General features: G+C 37.3%; 1 long non-coding RNA gene across 1 annotated transcript; it reads right to left on the bottom strand.

The window, feature by feature from the left end:
* Window positions 1–767: 767 nt before the first annotated feature.
* On the bottom strand, window positions 768–13,257 carry LOC132001915 (uncharacterized). The gene is made up of 3 exons (XR_009399721.1): window positions 13,182–13,257; window positions 10,250–10,303; window positions 768–2,259 (listed from the first exon to the last, which is right to left on the bottom strand). It is a non-coding gene; the product is annotated as an uncharacterized LOC132001915 (long non-coding RNA).
* Window positions 13,258–24,022: the final 10,765 nt, after the last annotated feature.

The raw sequence follows: 24,022 nt of genomic DNA, 5'->3' as shown, positions 1-24,022 counted from the left end.
GGGCACTCTCTAGGTGGCTGCATCTGATTTCAGAAACCATGCCCATGTATTAAGTTGAAGAGATGAAACCTTCCCAAATCCATTCCCCAAGTTCGCAAATACACATCTTCCTCAAGTACGTTTCTTAGATTTTAAGAGCAGAGCAGGTAAGACATGTTTTATCTGAATTCACACGATGCTTCCCTTCATGTAAAGAGCAATTGCATCTTTTTGATCATCCTCTGACAACAGATAAAACACATTATATAGCTTCTGAGAGGGTCAGGTAGATCCAATTTTGTTGAATGACCTGCCTCGGCTCCAAACTAAGTACCTTGTTTTGTTCTTGGAACATGAATAAGCCTAAATTTGATTAGTCTGAATGTGTATCTTTACTTTTTTGAATGTCTAGATGAGGTGATTATCCAGAATTAACCTTCAGAAATGAGATTGCCTGAAGTCACCTCCGTGATAATATTCCAATTTGCTAAAAATGTTTTAAGATTTCAGGAACAAGAGGCTTGAGCACCAGTGCTGAAGGATGTATACACTAAATAAAAGGCTGGAAGCCCAGAGAGCAGATGTGCTTCAAAGGCAGACTCGGGATAAAATTATTCAAGAAGTCAAAGAAATGAGAAAAAGCAATGTCAAAATATTTTCACATTAAAAAAGTAATTAACATATACTGCATAAATTAAAGAAATGTAGACAAACAGACCTAGCCATAATACAAATACCTTCCCAAGCCAAGTTTTAGTTTCGATAAATATAGTTTATGCAAGTAGGAAAATTTACACCACTTTTCAAAGCCATGCATGTGTCTTCTCTGACTTCTGTAGCAATCTCAAGGAAACCAGCAGAGGAGGGCGTGGGTGGAACAAATGCTACCAAAAAGATGGAGTACATTCCCAACGGTCTCATCTGTACGGGCATTCACCTCACCACACTGAGCTTTTGTTGTGGTCCAAGTCTCAGGCCAGCCCTAGAGCAAGCTCTTCTTTGTATGGAGCTAGTAGAAAACAAATTTTAAAATGTCAAACGCTGCCTGCTATTTTCACACTCCACACTTGTCTCTTCGGTCTTGGATGATTTAAAAAAAAAAAAAAAAAAGGAATTGAATTTACTGAAAAAAAAATAAACGTTTTTGTTAGACTAGCTGTAACACTCTCCTCCATCTAATGATATATATACGAGATGCACAATCCCTGAAACTTTTTTGGTCATGTTTGAAATGGAAATACAATCAGGGGTTTAACCTTGAATTATTTGCTTTTGTTTATTGTAATACAAATATGTCATTAATAACTGTTATTTTCTACATTTTAGTCTGACATCTTTGGTAGCTCCAAATGATATTATTTTGATCCTTACTTTGTTTCATTAGCATGCAACCTCTCTTTTAATCTCATTCTGCTGTTCTGTCTTCTTCTCTTTGATTTTTCATTTTATTTAATTATATTCTTCAGTTATTTTGTAGCATAAATCTCTTGTGAGGAATTGCTTTCTGTTCCTTGGTTTTTGTTTCTTCAAAGTTGGGTTTAGTCCTTTGCATTGTAAATTATCTTTAAAAACAAGTTGTTGTTGTTGTTTTTTTCCGGTTGCTTAGATAGCTGTGCTAAGCCATTTTTCCCCCATTTGTTCATCCTTGAGCCGTTTTATCCCAATTCTCTAATTTTATTTCTTTTCATTTCTGTATTATATCTTCCTTATTCCTTCTTTCAGTATCAGAAACGAGTTTTTTTTTTCTCTTCCAAACTACCTATGTACTTTGAGGTGTTAACGATGTTTATGCTCTATGCCCAAGGTTACAGGTCTGTTACCTGAGGACCTGCAGGAAGGGTAAGGTGAAGAGATCAAAGTTGACATAAACTGATCTCCAGTCTCTTCAATAATCCAGGGTTTCTGCTCTGCTTGAATTTATTAAGTGCCCTATCCTGGAACTAAAATTCCTCTAACTGTGGAAAATGTGCTACCCCCAAGGGAATAGTCTCAGACTTCAGTTTGGTCCTTAAAATCCGTATTGGGATTGCGTCTCTGTAATCTCCATTTGTTTTTTCATGAAACAATAGAATTCCTGATCATAAGGTGACTCACTGCTCATTAGAATAAAAACTACATATTTGTAGTAGTATTGTAGTATTGTTGAGCATAGTCACCAATTTCTGGCTGATGGGATGGAAGTTAAGTGTGTAAAAGCTTTCAGGAACTTTCCACATAAGGCAGTATGCTTTTCTTCAGTCCTTTCTTGGGATGTGAATGTCATCTTCTTTTCCATGACATCTAAAAATAAATAGTGGGTCACAAAGGGAGAATGAGCCTCAGGTTGCCCAAAATACACAGCATCATAACCCAGCCCAAGGTCACCTCCTGGGATATTTATGTGAGCAAGAAATATATGCATATCTTAATTAGCTACTACTTTCAGTTTTCTGTCATTCGTAGCCCAGTTTGGACCTAAATAATATACCTCTTTCAGAGAAAATCAGCACTTGTTCATTTCTATGGTCTCATAGTGTCAACCAACTGGTTTGAGAGAGAAAACAGAAATACATGCTCCTGATTTTATTCTCTCTAGATTTGGAAGAATTAATGAGAATTCTCAGAACTCTGTTAAAATTCTCAAATGGCTTCTTGGTGATGGGGGCAATTCTGTTCCACTCCAGAATCGTGTTTCTTTCCATAGCTGCTGCCTTTCTGAAATGTTTGGTATTATGCTGTTTCCCTTTTATTGTTGGTAGTTGGTAGAGACTATATTTTTCAGCTGAATTTCTTGTTTGTTTATTATATATGAGATTCTACAATAAAGCTCCATTCTACATTTTTTCCAAAGCTTAAGATTCCATTTCCCTAGCTTTTGGGGGACTTGTTTGCCTTCTGAACAGGCCTAGAGCTATTTAGTAAATAAACACATCTTATGAGGATGAGAATCAGGGCATAAGATCCCTATGATGGTTCACCACATATATCAACTTGACTGGGCCATGGGTGCCCAGATACTTGGTCAAACATTGTTTTGAGTGTGTCTGTGAGGGTGTTTTGGATGATATAAACAGTTGAATCTATAGACTGAACAAAGCAGATGATTGTTTTCCCTTGTGTGGGTGAGCCTCATCTAATCAGTTGAAGGTTGAATATAACCAAAGGCTCACCTTCTTTTGCATAGGAGGAGACTCCTCCTGAATGACTGTCTTCAAGCTGGAGTATCAATTTTTTTCCTTCCTTCAGATTCAAATTGAAACACTGGCCCTTTCGGGACTTCAAATTAGCTGGCATTTGGACTGGAAGTACACCATCAACTTTCCAGAGTCATCAGTTTGCCAACTGCATATCTTGGAACTTCTCAGCCTTCACATTGCATGAACCAATTTCATACACACACACACACACACACTATATATTTACATATTTACATATGTACATAAATATATGATGTGTGTGTGTGTGTGTATATATATATATATATATATATATATATATATATATATATCACCCTAGCACAGTCCCTGAATACTTCTCCCCACTTCCATTAAAAAAAGGAGAATTCCAATGAATGAGTGTGTATAATCTCTAGAGAATATCTGGCTATTGATAGATGTATCCTGGGATTTAGGAACAAAATTGATTATAGTATCTTACATAATGAGGTCACAGCTGAGCCAAGGCTCAGAGTCAGACATGACTGTCATGTGGAGTTAGAATCCTACACATTATTTGTATTCACTGATTTACATGGGGATTGATTCACAACATGGTGAGAATAATTCAGATTTATATACACAGACTTTTTTTTTTATTGGATTGGGAGAGGGAGAAAGTAAGGTTGCCAGATGGCACAGAAATATGGCAAAGTCCCTGAGAAAGAATTCATACCAAGGGAAAAAGGAACCTAGAATGGCAATTTCACAACAGGGTTTGAAGATTAGATGACAGAAAAGACATAGTGAGATGGCATAAAATTTCACCCCAATCTGGCACCCTGGTAGCCATATGTACTCTGAGGAAATAAGGAATCATGAATGAGAAAAGTAAGTGGATCTCTCCCTAAATAGCTTAACATTTCAGGACCCAAACAACCCCACTAACCTTGTTATTTTGTACTCATAGGAGACTGACAAATTTTATAGTGCCAAAAAGATTCAGAACATCAGAACTGGGATGAATCAGCAGAGGCCTTAGTGACAGTAGTAGAAATGAAAATGAAATGGCATAATAGACACTTACACTAATTTACAAAATTATTTTTAAAAAATTCTTCTGGATTTCCAAAATGGTGGAATTTTGAGGTACCAAAACTCCTACATGAGCTTAGAAATGAAAATCCTGAGTATTGATAAAATTGACCTCATTCATACCTGTCAATTGGTAAGATTTTGGAGCCTGGGAGATAATGGGCTTCTTCCAGACCTCCACAGTTGTGTCCTAGACACAAAGCCTGTAAATAACATGTTTGTTGTTTTAATCCAGACTGAACAACTTTTCTTTAGAGAAGAGTATGGGGGACTAAGATCCAAGAGGAATTTGGACTTCATGTCTCAGTCTAGTTGATTATACTCTTATAAGTAAAATTGTAATTAAAATGGAGCACATTTTCAGGATTCAGGGATTCCTGCCATGCCAAGCTATATCTCAAAACTTTCTGGAAACTGGTGGGCAAGTAGTAAAAGCTTTTGAGAAAACTCTTCTCTTTTGTTCCTCATCTGAGTCCACTGACTTTTGCCTGCCATTGGCAATGATATCCTTGTTAATCTTGCTTTCTAACATTACAGTACACGATAATAGAAAATGAGGATGATTTGTTTGGGTCCTGGATTTGTTTGAATTTATCAAATATAACAATAGCATTATATTCATTTCCTCCTTCAGTATTTAAGTCCAAAATTACTTAATTTGTTTCCATTTTTCTGGTTAACACTAGTCATTCAATGAACATTTTTGGGTACTTAAGTACATTTTATGTACTTAACAGTAGGCTAGCTTCTGGGAACTCCATGGTAAACTAGACAGACCCAGTCCCCATTCTTATGGAGCTTACAAATTGGTGAAAATACACATATGAACAGGACAAGAGACAACTACAATACACTGTGCTGTAGCTGAATTATGTTATGATATATTATATTATATTATATTATATTATATTATATTATATTATACAGAATGATATAGTACAGTTAGTTGAGAGCATAGACCCTAAGGCCAAACTGCTTTTGTTTCAAACTTCAACTCTGCTATTTGCTTATTATCTTCTTAGTTTGCTGTATGAATAGATAAAATAAGCATAAAAACATTCATTAGGGGGCACCTGGGTGGCTCAGTGGGTTAAGCCGCTGCCTTCGGCTCAGGTCATGATCTCAGGGTCCTGGGATCGAGTCCCGTATCGGGCTTTCTGCTCAGCAGGGAGCCTGCTTCCCTCTCTCTCTCTGCCTGCTTCTCTGTCTACTGTGATCTCTGTCAAATAAACAAATAAAATCTTTAAAAAAAAAAAAAACATTCATTAGGTATTAAGTAATTCCTAGCCACCAACTCTGACTCTTTATTTTCTCTGATACTATCTGTTTTTATATTGCCATTATATATATGTTGTCTGTCCCATACACTGTTGCAACTATTATTATTATTGTGGTTGTTGTTGTTTATAATGATGACCACTACCATCCAGAAATCTCTTCTGGCAGCACACATTAATTTTTTGTGGGATTTTCTTTGAGGCTTCTTTTTACAGTTCAGGGCAAGAGATTCTCTGAAAATGTTGCTCACAGGAAATCTATTGCCTGATAATCTGAAGAGGCAAAATGTTGCTGTTGATCTGTTCCTTCTAAAAGTTAGTCAATTGTAATCATTATCCATCCAGCCAGACACAGTCCCTTCTCTCCCTGTCGCCGACCAGGGGCCTGATATGTCCTCAGAGAGGTTCAGTAGTGGATTCTTTGCTCCTCTTTGTTAGTTCAGTGATAGTATTGCCAGAAGGGTAACTGTCATTAGTGTCCCATCAAACTTGATGGGCATTTTCTGGTCTTTGAACTGTGCATCTATATAATCAACAAACTGAAATTACTTGGTGATGACTCACCAGAGCCATCCCTAACAATAATAAATTCTCTACATAACACGAAGATCTTGCGTTTTGTATTTTCTCAGTTTAAAATAAAATTAATGTTCTTTTTTCAACCTGTGCCAGTACATATCCCTGATGTGAAAAATCAACCAAGAAAAAAATGATCGTGTTGTCTCTCTCACTGTTTGGCAGTTTTAGTATTCCCAAACAGAAATCCTGGTGGGAAAAGAAACTGCCTTGCTGTATCTATAATTTATCAACATGGAAACGTTGTGGTTCTAATCATAAAATTTCAGAGGTCAGTCTTATCTCCACAACTGTGCTCTGAAGAATTTCTAATAGGAGGGGATGTGTTTCCTAAAAATAAACTTGTAATTACTGAAAGCTGATGAGGGGAGAAGGGATGCAGATATAGAACATTCTATGAAGATAAATGTATAATCTGTAGAATTGGGGAGAGTGATTACAGGACATGAGCAGAGGAAAGAGTAAAGAGGGAGGTAGCAGCCCCCAAATGTCTATGTAGGGGTAGCAAACAGATTAGAAGGGGGAAGCTGGAGGACTGGTCTTGAAGCTTTGGTTGTGTAACAGGGTCATGCCTTCACTTGAATGAATTTAATGGGGGGTAGTGTTGGAGATGCCTTGAGGAGGACTAGAGGAGAACTAAAACTCATAAATCCCTCTCTGAAATCAGTACTAGGGAGAAGGTTGTGAAAGTATGAACATGATCTACACCAGGATATGTTAAACACTGAATAGCAATGATGAAGCAGATGAGAAAGTCAACAGATAGAGCACACAGCCCTGGCTTGCACCAGATTACTCTGTCTTGCATGGCAGACTATTACCTCTAAAGTGACAAAATGTTAAATCTAATGAGGAGGATTGTCATTCCCTCCACTCTCTATCCTCATGCTTCGCTTATTCTTAAGCCACGCTCTTTAAGAACATTCATGTAAAAACAAGTTCAGTAAGGATTTCCTGTGCATATCTGCATGTCCCCGTGTTACAAAAGCCCCATTCATGCAATACTCTCATTCTAGTACTTGGCTTATAGTGCTTGGTTAATATATTATACACCCATATTTTCCTCTCTAGATGGCAGTCTTTATAAAAGCCCATTTCTATCTCAGTATCATTAGTAATAATAACATTAGCAAATTTCAATTCATCACTTGTTTTCTGCCAGGCACTGTGCATTTAACCTTCTTAACAACCTATGAAGCACTTATTCTTTCACTTATGCATTCAGCTCCATTTTTGGACCACCTAATTGGGTCAAGTACTGTGCCAGCCGCTAGAACTAGACTGGCAAACAACACACACTCTAGCCCACCTTGATGAAGCTTATTTTCTAGTAGAGGAAATCAGCTATAAACAAGCAAACAATGAGAAACCAAAAATGTTAAGAAGGTAATTATAACAAATCATGTATCCATTTTGAAACATAAGGTCAGAGAGAATGACTAGATGATGAGGGCAATGGGGAGCAGAGGGCTACTTTTGATAAGGTGAGCAGGAAAGGCTTCTGGGAAGAGGTGAACTTGAATAAACATGGGAATGTAGCTGTCATATGACAGTGCAAAGGACTCAAGTGGAAAGGTCCTTGGCTTGCTTGAAAAATAGAAAACAGACCACTCTGAAGTAAGCCCATGAGAGATTAGAATGAGTTTGTGTGGGTAGAGAGGAGTCAGATAATGTAGGTTTGGGCTTTAGGCTATTTTTTAAAATTTGAATTTTATTCTGTCAATAAGAGAAAGCATTAGCATGTTTATCTCCATTTAATCAAGTGACAAATGAAGAAACTCGGGCTTAGTGATAGTAATTAACTCATTTAGGGTCACCCAACTAGTGAGCAATCGAATTGGGACATGTACCCTGATCAGTCAGATGCCAGACATTAGTTCCTGATGTTAATTCCTGATAGAGTGCCGAGTACTCCGTATATTAACTGCCATCATCATCATTATCATCATCACCACCAACCAGAATCACCATTGGATCATTAGTTTACAGATGGGGAAGTAAAGGGCATTAGATTCTCAGGAAGGTCCTGGAAACCTTCACACATCTGTGAAAGAATAGGGTTTAGAAATGGAGTGCCATACAGATGAACATTGATCAGTTCATGTCAATTTCACTCCACAAACATTTGCTGAACATCAATAGTCACACAGACCAAGTGAGTATGGTTGTGAAGATTCACTTAACTATACCTCATTCCACTCACATTTTTCCAGCTTAGGGACAATATAGAGGCACTTTATCAAATATTTTCCTGAGTTCAAGACAAGATATGCGTACACGTTTCCCTAATCTATAGCTCTGTAGGCCATCTCCCGTGTGGATTTCAAGAGTCTGCAGAAGTTTTCACATATGAAATCATAATTATTTCTCATACCCAAGTATAGCCACAATACAAAGAACTCAGAAGATTATCTCAATTGCAAAATTATGTCCCATTTTGTTAATTTCATGGTAGTCCCTGTTTTTTCCTTCTCTCAGATATATGCCCCGGTTTCTAAAACTCTGAAGGAAACTTTTTTTAATAGCAATATAAGTTTTATAATTAACCATAGCCGTGTTATTTCTGCTTACATATTTTTTTCAACCTGATTAAGAAAATTGCAATTTTCCAGACTTCTCTGGTATGAGCCTGGAGCAAAGTATAAACCAGCAGTTCTTGTTTTTTTTGTTTTTTTTTTTTTCCTTTAAGTTTTGCCTGGAGGCTGAGAATCCACTAACCTGAAAGTAATGGTCACTGATAAGGAACAGAGCATTGGACAAAATGTAATATCTGGAATCACTGCATGTTCCCAAGTATCATTAGTTGACCCTTAAACAGAACAAATCTCTAGCGAACCATGGAGTGTGCCATGTCTGTGTCACATGGTTATGTAATCTAAGAATAATTTAAAGCATATCCATCCCTGAAAACAGATGTCTTATACACAGAAGTCATTCTTAGTTACAACTGTATTTATTCTGATTAGACATATTTCTGTTAAAAGGCAATATGAGAAATAACATGAATGCATATAATTCAATACCAAGGCAGTATGTATGTGAATGGGGGAAGTTAAAATTTAGCAAAGATTTAAAAAAAAAAAAACTTAGAAAGTATCTACCAAATATACACCGAATCAAAATTTCATTTGCAGTATTTTGTTTTTCTCATCAATGTGTTTCGAACACCTAGAACAGTACCTGGCACATAATTAGGGCTCAAGAAGTTGAATAACAAAAATGGTGACAGCCGCTCACAAAATGTGGGAGTTTTGAGAGGAGCACACACCGCTGAGGAAAATTTCCCAATGAATAACTTGGCAGGCATCAAAATCTTCCGCTTTCTCACTGTGTCAGAGGAGGCTGTCCTGAGAAAAGGTGGGCACCGTATCTGTGGAACCAGATGATGCACCTGAACAGTCAAGTCACTGTGTCGCAATCATTTTAGTTGTCACTTTGTTATTATGGTTGGCAGGAGTGGTTTGAAGACAGGTGGGGTGCTGCTTTCCTAGCAAAAGGGTTGCACAAAGCCTAATACAGGCTCTGGCCGAGAGGGCCCTTTGTCAGTTCAGGCAGCTATAACAAGACTCCACGTAGTGGATGTCTGGAGCAACACAAATATATTTGCCACAGTTCTGAGAAGCTAAGAAGTCCAAGACCAGGCTTCCAGTAGATCAAGTATCTTGTTTGCAAATGGTTTACAGATGGCTGCCTTCTCACCGTATCCTCCCATAGGGAAGAGCAGGTGGAGGAAGCAAGCTCTCTCCTGTCCCTTCTTGTAGGGCACCAATCCCATTGTTAGGGCTCTGCTTCATGACTGAATCACCTCCCAAAGGCCCCATCTCCAAATACCATCACACTGAGGATTCCAATCTCAACATATGAATATGAGGAAACACAAACATTCGGTCCATAGCTGGGCTAGTCATGGGCCCTCCTTATTCCACTCCCAGAGCTGGGTGTTTTGGAGCAACTATATCCCTATTTCCAAAAGGTCCCAGCGAAGCTTCTAGACTACTGGCTGATAGCCAGTGCTTTCCCATGCCGAAGGGAATGTAGAGGAAAGGCTCTCCTTCCTCTGAGAATGAAGGTTTATTATCCCTGTGTAGCCATGCTGGTGCAGAAGGAGGGAATCCATATGAAGAAGATAGCTATGTTGCGAAGAACTCAAGAATCAATAGACTTAGAAATTTATAATTACGTACTTACCACCACTCCAGTTTCAGAGGCTTCATCAGAATAGGAGCAGTCAACGTCCTTCAGCTGTTTGAAATGAAGAATTCCATGAATATGGGATTTCTGCTTAAGGCCAAATCTTCCTCCAAATCTTTTCTCACTGCCCTCTTATCATGACATTCTCTTTGGTTCTTATTTCTCCTAGAGTTCTGCCTTCCTGAATTTTCGCTATATCCTGCATTCTGTTGTTCGTATTTATTATTTGTCTCTCACTTATTTAAATATATATTGAGCTCCTCAGAGTATTTTATCCTCACAACAACTGAGGGAAGAGATATATTACTATCCTCATTTGCAAAAGAAAAAGACAAAGCAGAATTGCTCAAGTTTGCATAGCCATTAAGCGGTATCACTATCTTAGATGGTATCTTATCTGTTAACAAACCCAGTCTGATTCCAGAGCCAAGGTTTTAGCACAGAGTATTGCTGCAAATCACCACCAGGAATACCTAAATTAGTGGCCTTGGTGTGATGCCTCTCCTCTCCCTCAGCTCCAGAAAAGAGGTCCTTACAGCGTAAACAACTTCCCCCTCTTCCTGTGCCTTTGGTGTCCTCGACACTGGTGGCATATAAACAAGGTCAGGGACAGGTTTGCTATGGTCTAAACTTAGACCTTCCACAAACTAATACAAAATTATAGATACATTGTTAAGTATGAAAGTTAATATGTAATCTTATTCTAAATAAGAAATCACAACAAACTGAAAAATTTAAAAGACTGGCAAATACCACAAAGCCCATAATAATTAACACACATAATTGATCACCTGCATGACACATCTCATAGTAATGGATTTCATTTATATCTTCTGGCTGCACATTTTTTATCACTTCTTTGTATAATGAAAAATTTAGAGTATTCTCTAGAGAGAACAGAGAGATAATTCAGTATTTCTCCTAGCATGACTGATTGCATTGCTTTTAATGCTAGAAAAAATTTATTTCAGCTTCATACATGAAAAAGAAACTTTTGAAAATAGTCAATAAAAGTGGTCACATTATGTAAGTTTTTTGGATTACTGTAAAATTTGGAAGTATTCTAGCTAGTTTATTTTCAATATGAGCTGTAGGATCTCAAGTATTTCCACTTTCTTTTGAATCCACAGCTTGTTTTCCAGTTTCCTGTTGATGTAATAAAGTTTCATAAATGCTATTACTTTTCTGTTTGCCAGGATTTCATCTAAAACATCTTTCCCTATTGTGTTCACATGATTTATCCCTCTTCATTAATTGGATATCAAACAATCAAAGAACCTATTCAGTACTTTTCCTTGAACTTCGTCTCTTCCTCTTACTGAATGTTGGTGTCACCTGATGAATTTTTGTTACTATTGTTTGCGTCTCATTGTTGGAATAATTTTTATTAACGTCATCACTCAATTCCACTGCATCTGAGTCAGGTTCTATTACCTTGCATCTGTATTTTCTCTCAATTCTAAAAGAAAATGTAAAGATGACAAAATGATACTTTTTATATACTTCCATATCAGGAAGCTATACATTCCTACTTGTTTTATTGAAACATTCCAAAATATCTTCAGAAAAGCAGTCAAAATGGTGTAGTTAAATTCATCAGCTTTTTCAACAAACTTTATATATTCCAACTCGTAGAAAAAGAATACTTTAGATCCTTAAATGGTCATTATATCCTATCATACAAGGTTCAGGCAACTTTGCAGTGGAACAATCCTCTTGTTACTTTGAGATTTTTTAATGAAAATATAAGTTGCATATGCATTTATATATCCCATTGTTTAAAATACTCTATGAGATGAATCTGAAAAGAAAACATAGCTGTTGCAAAATACTAGAGTAGTCAACAGTTTCAGTTACTGTCACAGCAGATTTTTCTCTGACAAGATTAAAGAAATGAGCTGGCATGGCACATATTCTGCTTACTTATTAAAGTTTTCAAAGAGTGTTTGCAGCCCTTTGTCCCCACCTTTCATAACAGCTGCATTGTCATACAATTTATTGCTAATGTTTTTCAGCAGATAGTTACCATTTTCCAGAACTCATTTTATTTCATTTTTAATTTAAAGTTGCAATATCTAGGTGGCTTTTACTGGGCAAAAGAGTTTAAAAATATTCATCAGGGTTTTTTTTATTATTGTTAAACTGCGAGGGCCTAATAATTACTAATTTAATCAGTGCTTTGAGTCATTTAGAAGCTTAAAAAATGAACTAATATTTGGTGTCTTTTTTTTCAATTTTGTTTACCATTTCATTTTTTACACGTTTTCCTATTACTAATAGGAATAATTACTATTCCTATTCCTATTACTAATAACATTTTCCTTTTACTAATGTAAAACTGTTTCAGATATGTCTCACGTACTTTTCATTCATCTTAACATTCCCCGACTGTTCATGAATCAAATTTAACAGTTTGAAGAAAACCAATCTTTATTGTGAACTCTGAATGGCAAAAGTCTATCCTAATTACTTTTGTTAAGCTCTTTAAAATAATACTGAATGTTCTTTCTTTCTTATCTGTTATTCAAGACATTAATGTAGAGGCATTTGTAATTGATTTACTTTTTGTAACTCAAATACGTAAATATAGATTCTTGTGCTCTGTGGAGTCTTTGTGACTTTCAAGGGTTCTCATTATAAACATCTGCTCTGGAAACATGTCTGTTGTAATGACTGTCTTGTTAAAAATGGCTTAAACAAAACAATAGATACAACCTTTTAGTCTTGGAATAGACAAGCTGGGATCTACAATCGTTTGATCATTTTATCTTATTTTCAGAATATCTGAGTCACATTCTTTCTGTTTCATGCTCTATGTAATTGTAAAGTTATTGGAAACCATTGAAAAACAACAAAGTTTTTGTTAAACAGTATTAAAAGAAAATATTTCTCAGTGAAACAGACCATAATGAAAGATCACAAAACTTACTGAGTCTGAGTGACTTCAAAAATATAAAGCTGCTACCAAGATCTTCATGATCATAACACTCTCGGTTCTTTGCCAGATTTATGCCTATCTCCTAAGTCACCCTCTTCCTTTTCTGAGGTCACCAATGTAAGTCTCCACCCATTTTAACCATCTGTTAAAGGGAGACTCTTCCTTCTCCTATATAGAATCTGTAAAGGAGGAATCAAAGAGGAGGCTTTAGTCTATGGGTCTCCCAAACCCTGCAGCACTGTCCAAACTCCCTAAAAAAACGGGATCTTCCTGTAATCTTACCACGAGGAGCAGGAGGAATGTCTGCTGGAACACAACTACACATATCCCAAGGAAAAGTATTCATTCTTAGCAATAGTACAGTCTGAATCCTTTAAGAGGTCTGCCTATCTTCCATTGAATTATGCAAATCACATCATTAGGTGGAACTGAGGGTATTCCTCTGAATAACTTTCTCTCACTTAAAAAAAAAATGCTTTGTGATCATAGTTCTAACAGGGACCATGTGAAATTTTTAGCCATGGGGTGCTTCTTTCCAAGAGAGGAGGAGCTATCATTTTATTTAATCCTCACAACAATTATGCAAAGTAGATATAATTTTTACTCTTACTTTTCAGTCATGAAAATGAATGCTTAAAAAAGAAATACAAATTTCACATGGCCACACAGCTTGTAAGTGGCAGAGCAAGAAATCAAATTCAGAACTATCTAACTTTAAATCTTATACTCTTATCCAATGATGTAGGGTAGACACCTGGTACTGGTTCACAAAAGCCAATTATTAAATTTTTGGGACTTTCTCGAGTTGGTTGTTAAACATAGCCATTAGTAAAAATCAAATTATATTTACAATTAACTAAATTATTTGAAAACAAAGGTGATAGTCAAAACACAATACTTCCTCATTATTTAACTGTACTTTACCATTATCAATGCTCTTGAGTTTATGTACATCTTTCTATATTTGCATGGTGGAACCCTATGTAATAGAGGGCCATTGCACACCTTTTTCCAAGGTCATGTTCAATGATGTCATGTTCCTAATTTGAAAGTGGCCATTATAGAAATATTTACATCATGAAAGTTAGTAACACCCCCCACCCCCGACTAGAGCTGCTTTTTAATAACACTATATTACACTATTTCTCCTGTTAACACTGTCTTATCCTTAAACAGTGATCACTTCTCTCTATAAAAGACACAGTCCATGCGTCAGAGAATTGATCTCATCAGAGCCATGTAATCCTGTACCCTTTGGTCTAAGATGTCACATATCCTTAGATATCACACATATTATGGACTAAGATAAGTAAGCAAAGTTCTACTTCCTACAGTCATAGAAAAGAACAAAATCCATTCTTCTCAGAGTTCTGGATGCCCAACACATTAGATGTATCACTTACTTAACAAGGATCAGTGAAAAGATAGACTGTTGTCCCTCTTAAATGAACTTGGAATTTAATATTTAGAAGGAAGGAAGGGAGGGATTTAATATTTAGAAAACAAAACAAAAAATAAAAATGATAAAACTCCTTGTTCAGACTACTAGACAGTAAAAAAGACATACTGAAGGATTTTAAATCAACTCTGTCTGTCGAAAATTCAGATTAATAATAAATAGCAGAGCTGGGGCCAAAAGAGCCTCTGATTCCCCTCTTCCCATCGATATCACAAAAGCTGGAAAAGCCAAAATCTTGTTCCTCAATTCCCACTTGAACTTAACACAATTTAGTTTGCATAAAGTTACATGCTGAAGTATGCCCAGTGAAATAAAAATGAATTATCCTCCCCTATTAATGCTACACGGTACTGTTGTTCAAAGATATTTATGAAATTATTACACATTTTCAGATCTTGGCATAACTGAAGCACCACCACAGCCAAGTATTTAGTAATATCTTCTAAGTTTTCCTCTAAATCACAAGTTTTCAGAAAACCATAGGTAAATATGAAACCCAAAAGATAATATAAAATTAGAAAATTGCTTCATTAAGAATGAATCTTTGACACAGTTCCTTACTCCCCACTAAAGAGCAGCTATAAAGCGTAGAATAACAACCCTGAAACAGAGAGTTTAGCTAAGGCTGTTTTTTAAATTGGCCTTTTTGGATGACAGGTCCAATTCTAGAAATTTCATAGAACCATAAAATCAGGAATACTGTCAAGAGGAATCATTTCATTTACCTCATTAGGTGAGAATATATCCATACCAGCATCTCCCAAAGTTCCACAAGATGGTAACAGATATTACGTGAAAGAAAAAAGATTAGCCAAATAAGCTTAAGAACGGCTGGGTTTTTAAAAATTTTTTTTTCTTTCAATCCCTCTCCAAACAGAAACCACCTCCAGGTTCTGGAAGCCACTCCCTCCCTGTGACCTTCAGGTCTTCTGAAGGTAAACCTATTGTAGCTAGCTACGGGGTATTGTGCGACCTTTACTGATGCTCCTAAACCTGTCCAAACCTTCAAAACTGTCATTAAACTCTTCTAAAATTATCCAGCTAAGTGTATTAACTCTTTCCTGCCAGGCCCCTGGCTGATAAATATCATTTCCACCATCTCCTCACTGGGAAATCTGGAACCACCCTCTTTACTTACTATTTTGGCTTAAAACCATCCTGGTCCATGAAAGTGAGGCTGTTCATACTGACTGGATCGATTGAAGGCTAAGCAGAATCTCAAGGCTTCAACCCTTCTGGAAGAGAAACAAGCACCATGGGGACTGCTGTCAGTGGGTGATCGTCACCAACAAGAACAAAAAGACCTTTTTCTCTGCTGCTCAGTCCAAGCAATTATGCCATCCACTGGAATGGAGACTGGACGATGTCCTGAAACAGTCCCAGTCTCTGCCATCTCCCAGGAAATACTCACAGAAAGTTCTGGCTTGGATGGAGCATGGTGACCTCTTGATGCTGACCTCTCACCAGTGCACATAGCTCCCTTCCTATTGCATTCCCATTCCTTATCTGGCCTAGAGACAGGAAAATAATGTTAACCATCCAAATGTTCCCCGTTTTACACCATAGATTTCTGAACTTAGAATAAAAAAGTGCTTCTTGGATTCTCTTATTTTTATCATTTCAGGACTGATGGGGAAGTTCTCAAAATATAAGAGAAGAAATGCAATAAAACTTAAAGTGAAAGGAAACCTATCAGAGTATCCCCAAATGCATTTTTCTTGCCACATAAATTTTGATAAGTTCTAGTTCAGAATGGTGGGGTTGGTATGTATGTACTTCTCCTCTCCTCCCAAAGTCCTCTTAAAATAATGCTATAAAACTATAAAAGGAATAAATTTATAAAGGTATTGAAAATATAATGGCAAGCTAAAGATTTTAATGCATACCTGCAAAACCAAAGGAAGTCAAATCAAATCAATGAAGAAATAATAATTGAGGGCTCCAGAACTCAGGATATGCATAGGAGAAAACTGCAATAGAGACAGAACTCTTCTCATAACACATCAAAACCTCTTGCCGAGTTGAGAGTAGAGAGAGCAAAAGTAAGAGAAGAAAAGCTCCTAGAAAGAAGAGCAAACTGGCCATTGCCGAGATACGCTCCAGGCAGCCCTGAAGCCTGACCTGCCAATAGGGTGGCAAGCCTCGAGTTTACCTTTAATCTCTGCAGTCTTGCAATAGCACTGAGGAATGCTTTGGGAGGGTTGCCAATTACAGTAATTTCAAATGCTGGGCAGACAGGAGCATGGCACAAATCTCTTGAGAGAGCAGGCGTAAGGGACCCAGAAGGTATAAAACCACTGTATGTCAAGCTTAGTGCCCTGAAGAGTCATCACCCAGATCAAGCAGTATTATCGGTATCGCCAGCATTGCTGTGTTTGCAGCACTGTATAGTTCATGAGCAGTCGCTGTGCCCTTTACATCCTTAAGGGAACCTGGATACTTTGCCTTGTGTGTAAACAATGTTCTCCCAATCACACCACGGTTCTATTTTGACTAATCGCAGAGTGATATCGGGAGTGGGATACATTCACGCCCACACACCCTCCCCCTTCCCAAAACAAAACCTAAACAACAAATGTCAAATCCCATTCAGAGGAGGTGCAATGTAATGGTTACAAATACAATCTCTAGTCCCCAGCTGACTTTGTGTAGTCTTCTCTCCAACCCTTACAAGATACGTGATATTAACCTTTCACACCTCGGTTTTCTCATTTCCAAAATGGGGACAATATTTCAACTCTCAATACACTTAAGGATCCTATGAGACTTCAAGGAGTTAAAACGTATAAAATCCCAGGTACCTGTCACATAGAAAATATTGTAAATTGCCATTTTATTACAGCTATTTTAAAACAGGTCTATAAACATTTTCTATATAAGGCCAGATATTAAATATTTTAGGTTTTGCAGGCCAAACGTGATCCCTGTTGCATATTCTTCTGTGTGTACGTGTGTGTAACTCTTTAAAAATGTAAAATCCATGTTTGCCTCATGGGCCATACACAAACAGGCTGCAGGCCAAATTTGGCCTCCTGTCTGTAGATTTGCCAACCCCGGTTTTAAAACATTCTTTCACCTTCATTGTAGGAAGGAATATCCACCCCCTTTTCTATTAAAAAATGGCAGCCTTACATTGTGAGTCAGAAAACCACCTATTACAAAAATGATGAAAAGATAAAAGGAAATCATTTCCCCAAGATTTGTAGACGTACAGAAAACAAGTGCGTTGCCAGCCTCCTCCTCATCTCAGCTGGGCCCCATCTAAGAGTATCATCTCTTCTAAATACAGTTCTACCTGGGAGAATAAATTATTTGTCCTTTTTAGATGACTCATGTTAACATTACAATTCAGTATTGTTGGGAATCATGTATCATCCTGGAAATGAACATATAGATGTCAATTTCTCAGACCCTTCCATCTAAACTGAAATTTCCTACTTACACTGAACAGGAGGGGTTAACAAATGGATAATAGTGAGCTAAAGAGATAATATATTAAACAAAGGAATTTAAAAATGGATCAAGTTAATAAAATATCAGGAATTGTGATATGGGGAATATGGGAGAGGAGGGATGTCTGGGTGGCTCAGCGGTGAAGTGTCTGCCTTCGTCTCAGGTCATGATCCCAGGGTCCTGGGATGGAGTTCCACATTGGGAGTCCCACACCGGATGGAGCTCAGCAGGGAGCCTGCTTCTCCTTCTGCCTGCTGCTCCCCCTGCTTGTGCTCTCTTTCTGTCTCTGACAAATAAATAAAATATTAAAAAAAAAAAACAAAAGGCATATGGGAGAGGAATGAGCAGGGGAACTGCCACATGTTGAATATTGGTACAACAGAACACAAATTGCCTCAGAAACCTGAAAGTAAGGTCAGTAGTCTTTTGTGTAAGTGACCTTTAGAGGAACTGGTAGGATCACATAGGGCCCTCAAATGGCTGCCTCAGCCCTAATGAATTCTGATGCCAACTGGAAAAGCAAATTGATAAAGTAGGGTTTTACAGGGTCAACTTGAAAGCATTTAACTCCCTGAGATTCTCTTTGGTGGTGAAGCATTTAAAATAAACCACAGAATCTTAAGAACAAATTTCTGATCAAAGCCAAGATCAGGAACCCAATGCCTCATCAGCTAGTCAAGATTTTGGGAAACCATAGTCTACATTTAGAGATCACTTGGAGCTAAATTTACCAAGTTACAAGAATAAGGCCAATTGGGTTTTATTTTGGAAAAATTATTCAATTAATACAAATTACCAATTTAGAATATGTGTGTGTGTGTGTGCATGGGTATGTGCACCACCATGGTGTATAAGTACATACCCATGCATGTTTACATGTACATATGTATTGGAAAGGATATTTGAATTGAAACTTCATGTGACTGAAACCTGATAAATTGTGAAAATAAAAAGATTAGGAACGGGGCAAAAATTTCTGGAATTATTAGTAAAAGAAATATAGAATATTTAAATATTATTTAAGCATAATATTTAATATGAAATTTGTTATAATACAATATGCTGTTGTCTATTTTGAGTTGAGTCCTGTGAAACCAGGTAGTGGTTACCTGCAGAAATTTTTCCACTTGAACTTTTTAGGTTTGAAAACATTCTGAGGATTCTTGGCATTTATTTAGATGTGCTGACATTCTTTAATTGAAAAATTAGGCTGATACAATAATATTAAGCGAATAGTATTTGTATAGATCCAGATATCTATATCTATATCTAGATCTATATATGTATATATATATTTTAGTGTATATATATATATATATATATATATATATATAGTATTCATTTTATTTTAATTTTAGGCAGAATTTCAGACTTGTCCCTTTATTCCTGATAGTTTCTAATTATATAGAATTCCACATGAAATACTGCATGTCTTCTTCCTGTATATTCTTTATAATTTTTCAGGATATGGGGTAGAGTTTCTTTTACTTCTCATATAGTTTGTCCTCTACAATGATAAGAAGAGTTGTTTGGGTAACCATTCTATGGCACTTGAAGCATGGTATAAAGATAGAATAAGAAAAGATTTCAAAATACAAGAGACAAAATATTGCTTGGTAAGGCAATAAGTTACATTAAAACTACTGGAGAAAGAAGAAATTAGGTTTAAAAGTCTCATATTAGGGGGTGCCTGGGTGGCTCAGTGGGTTAAGCTTCTGCCTTTGGCTCAGGTCATGATCTCAGGGTCTTGGGCTGGAGCCCCACATCAGGCTGTCTGCTCAGCAGGGAGCCTGCTTCCCCCTCTCTCTGCTTACTTGTGATCTCTCTCTCTGACTACTTGTGATCACTCTCTGTCAAATACATAAATAAAATCATTTTTTAAAAAGTCTCATATTAGGGCTAAGATAAAAATTTGGTTATATTCAAAATTATCATAAAATTGTTTCTTTTCTTTAAAAAGAAATTATATTTTCTGCTCTGTACCTAAAGTGGCTTCACTAGCATCCCCCAATCTTCATACAAAATACTGAAATCTTTACTTCTAGCCCCTAGATTTTATCTTTATTGCTATATTTTAACAAAAGGAACTACAGTCCCCTGGGGAGTGTGGCTGATTGCATTTTAACAGTCGCAGAACCGGGATGAGACTGAAGCATCTTACTGAAGTTAGAAAGCAAGAACTTTCATTTTTGTTTTTGTGCCTTCCTGTATCATTTAAGTGTTTATTACCGTGTCTGGATATGTACAAGTGTATAGTTATAAATAAATAAATAAGACATAAGTATTGTTTATGATATGTCAAGTTCACATTGTATAATAATAGGGTACAAAAAGGCCACTTTTCCGGACCAGGCCTTCTCTCAGTAAGAAACTTATCAAACAGGAAGCACCATGGCAAATATTAGCATATTTATGGCTGGCCTAGAGAGTGAAAATCTTCTTTACCTAAATGTCCGCTATCCACTCATCTAATGGTTTTTTTGGCCAACTCTTCTTTTTTTTTCCTTAAGATTTATTTATTTATTTGAGAGAAGGAGAGAGAGACAGAGAGAGTACAAGCAGGGGGAGAGGCAGAGGTAGAGGAAGAAGTAGAAGTAGACTCCTGGCAGAGCCAGGATTCCCTGCTGGGGCTTTATCCTAGGACCTGGAGATCATGACCTTAGCTGAAGGCAGGTGCTCAACCATCTGAGCCACCCAGACACCCCAGGCCTACTCCTGATGATCAGAGAGATGGAGGTTCTCCTCTAGTCTTTCAGCTCTACAAGCTTCCTGGACATCGGGCACTCCCAGACAGCTCTGCAGTCCCTGGTTTATCCTTAATTATGGTATTACTTCCCTCTGATGCTCTTAAAGCTCACATATACAATACCCATAGTTTTGCCCACTAGGAAACTGAAAAAATTTTGGAGTTGTGGGGCTGATTTCCATTGGTGGGCTGATAGAGCAACTTACTGTTTTTGTTTTGTTTTGTATTGTGTCATGATTTGTAGCATTTACCTCTTTCTATGATATAAATATTTCTGCCATGGCTGATTTCAAGTTACTTGCAGCTTAACATTTGGCTCACAAAATTCCTAAATATTTGACAAACATACCTCATGAATGTGAGGTAGCTGTAACACACGACTGGCCCTACCTTTCTTCATTTTGCCTTATCTCAGCTAATCTCTGTAATTTTACCTGCAAAAAAAGTCACATCTCGTTATATCGGGAAACAATATTTCCTATAAATTCAAAGACCCTGCTCTCTTTGCCGCTCCCTAAATTCTAACACCCATGTTCACACCCAGACTTGGTAGTGGAGACCTGATATTTTCTACTTGTTCACAAAACTTTTACACATTATGTATACAAGTATCAATGGAAAGGAAAAGGTAAGGGGAAGGAAGAGCAAGGAAAGGAGAGAGAAAGGGAAAAGAGAATGAATATCATTGTCTCCTGTATTTTACACACTTATTACTTGCCTTGTGTTACAGTCCTTCTTGCACTTGAATTATCACTTCCCCAAGGTAAAAACACTTTGAGGATAACCTGTGTCTCCTTTGTTTCTGCAACTCCTATAGCATCCAGCTCAATAGCTAGCCCATAATGAGGCTTCACAGTTGTTGAAAAAAAAAAAAAAAAGAACAAATGAATGAGTAAAAGAATTCACAGGTAAAAATGATTAAAAAAGAAAAGCTTATTTCCATACCAATCACACAAATAAGTAGTTAACATTCTGATTTCCAAATTTTCAAATTGTTCGCCATCGATTTTCCAACTCTGTCAAGCTGGTTTTGCCATCACCAATGTCTTCCTGTAGACCTATTGCCTTCACATCTTCCTTCTGTAATAGGAAACACGTATCTGACTGCCTTACTCTGTTTAAGGTAATGCTTTCGTGCTTCACTGAGATAATCACTCTTTACTGATAATAGATCAACTATTGGTTGGAAGACTGGTATTCAGTGTTAGTTTTTTTCTTCCGGATAAAGAGGGCAGCACCCACAGACATGTGCAGCATGACATGACTACCAGAATGAATTCAAATTGGGTTTTATTTATTACTGTTATTATCAAGGTACTGTTAACTGTTGTCTATTGATGATGGTATCAGTTAGTTCAGTAGTGGTAGTTTAAAATACTTTGCACATTTAACTCAACTTAGAAATTTTAAAATTGTTGAGTAAAAATGAACTATCCCTTCAAAACAGGAAAAGAAGACTAGTTTGCCTTTTTTTCCCCCACTACTATAAAGTAGCAGGAGTGAATCTTAATTTAGATGAACCAGTAAAATCATATTTCATTATTGTCTAAATCATCTAATTTCTATTCTGAGAACCCAGTCTCACTAAACTGGTGAGTCAACCTCAGTTTTTTCCAGGCTTTCTCCCATAACCAGGTTTGTGCTGAGATTCTAAGTCTCCAGGATGAGGCATTACAATATTGGTCACTAAGTATCTGTCCACACTGGTAACAGCTGGATTTTTCTACAACCACATGACTTTATCAAGCATTCCACTGTGCCATTTCCATGCCATGCACAGGGCTAGGATTCTAAGCTTGGTACCTAATCTACCTGGTTTATCACTTGGAGATTTCCTCTGGAGTCCTGCTTGCTCTCAGGTGTTTCCGGGGAGGACATGAGCATCCCCTCTGTCCAAGGACCAGCAAACCTTCTTCCCCAGCCCCCCAATATGGAGAAAACTCTTGTTTCCTTAGAGAACTTTCTGTCTCTCCTGGTTTCACACAGGGATACCAATTTCCTCTGTCTTTCAATTCTATTATCCTCAGTGGGCAAACAGAAACCAAGAAACCCTGCCGAAAATTTTTTATGTGGCAAGAAACTATGGAAGGGCACCTGAGTGGCACATAGGTTGAGCGCCTGACTCCTGGTTTGGCTCAAGTCTTGATTGAAGGTCATGATCTCAGGATCATGATATCCAGCCCTGCACTGGGCTCCTGGCTCAGTTTGGAGGCTGCTTGAGATTCTCTCTTCCCCTCCCTCTGCGCCTCCCACGTGTGCTCTCTTTCTCAAATAAATAAATAAATCTTTTTAAAAAATGAAGAATGTATAGAACTGGTTATCTGGTTGAACGGAGGACAGACAAGAGGGAAAATTCAAGGAGAAAAACATCTCGCAATTTCAATTAATACCTCAAGAAGAAGAAGAAAATGAAGAAGAAGGAGAAGAAGAAGAATATCAACTAAACATGCTCCTTCCGCTTAGGAATATCTATCTTCAGGGCCAAATTTCCTACCCTCCATTCCCCTCCCTCCAAATGCTAGTTTAGGTACATTTCTGTCCTTTCTCCTTGCTCTTTGCCTAACAGAGATCACGTTCTTCTTAAATAAAGTAGGCACTGCCTAAGCAATATAATCTAAGGGGTACTAGGAAGGTCCCTCCCTGTTTGAAGATGCTTATTTCTCTGTTACTGATGAGCAACTGCTGGTGTTGCCATTAGAAAAACCAATGCCTCAGATTAAGGCAGAAGCTTAAGTAGCGGGTACTTAAAAATAATCCCCACATTTAAGTATTCATTCAACACAGATTTGCTGATAACTGATATATGCCAGACACTGGGCAGGGTACAAGATATACCACAATAAAAAAGCAAACAGGGTTTCTCTCGCACAGAGTTGATAGCCTAATCATGGTAAGAGATATGAGAAAACACTTCTTTTTTTTTTTTTTTTTTAAGGATTATTTATTTATTTATTAGAGTGAGAAAGTTTGCACGGCACACAAGCAGGAGGAGCAGCAGGCGGAGGGACAAGCAGACCTCCCACTGTGCAGGGAGCCCGATGAAGGACTCGATCCCAGGACCCTGGGATCCTGACTTGAGCTGAAGGCAGATGTTTAACTGACTGAGCCACACAGGTGTCCCCATTTCTTTCTTTCTTTCTTTCTTTCTTTCTTTCTTTCTTTCTTTCTTTCTTT

The sequence above is a fragment of the Mustela nigripes genome, chromosome 14 (assembly GCF_022355385.1).
Source record: "Mustela nigripes isolate SB6536 chromosome 14, MUSNIG.SB6536, whole genome shotgun sequence".
Lineage (NCBI taxonomy): Eukaryota > Metazoa > Chordata > Mammalia > Carnivora > Mustelidae > Mustela > Mustela nigripes.
Note: the sequence above shows the minus strand (reverse complement) of the source record. Positions and strands in the feature narration are given on the sequence as shown.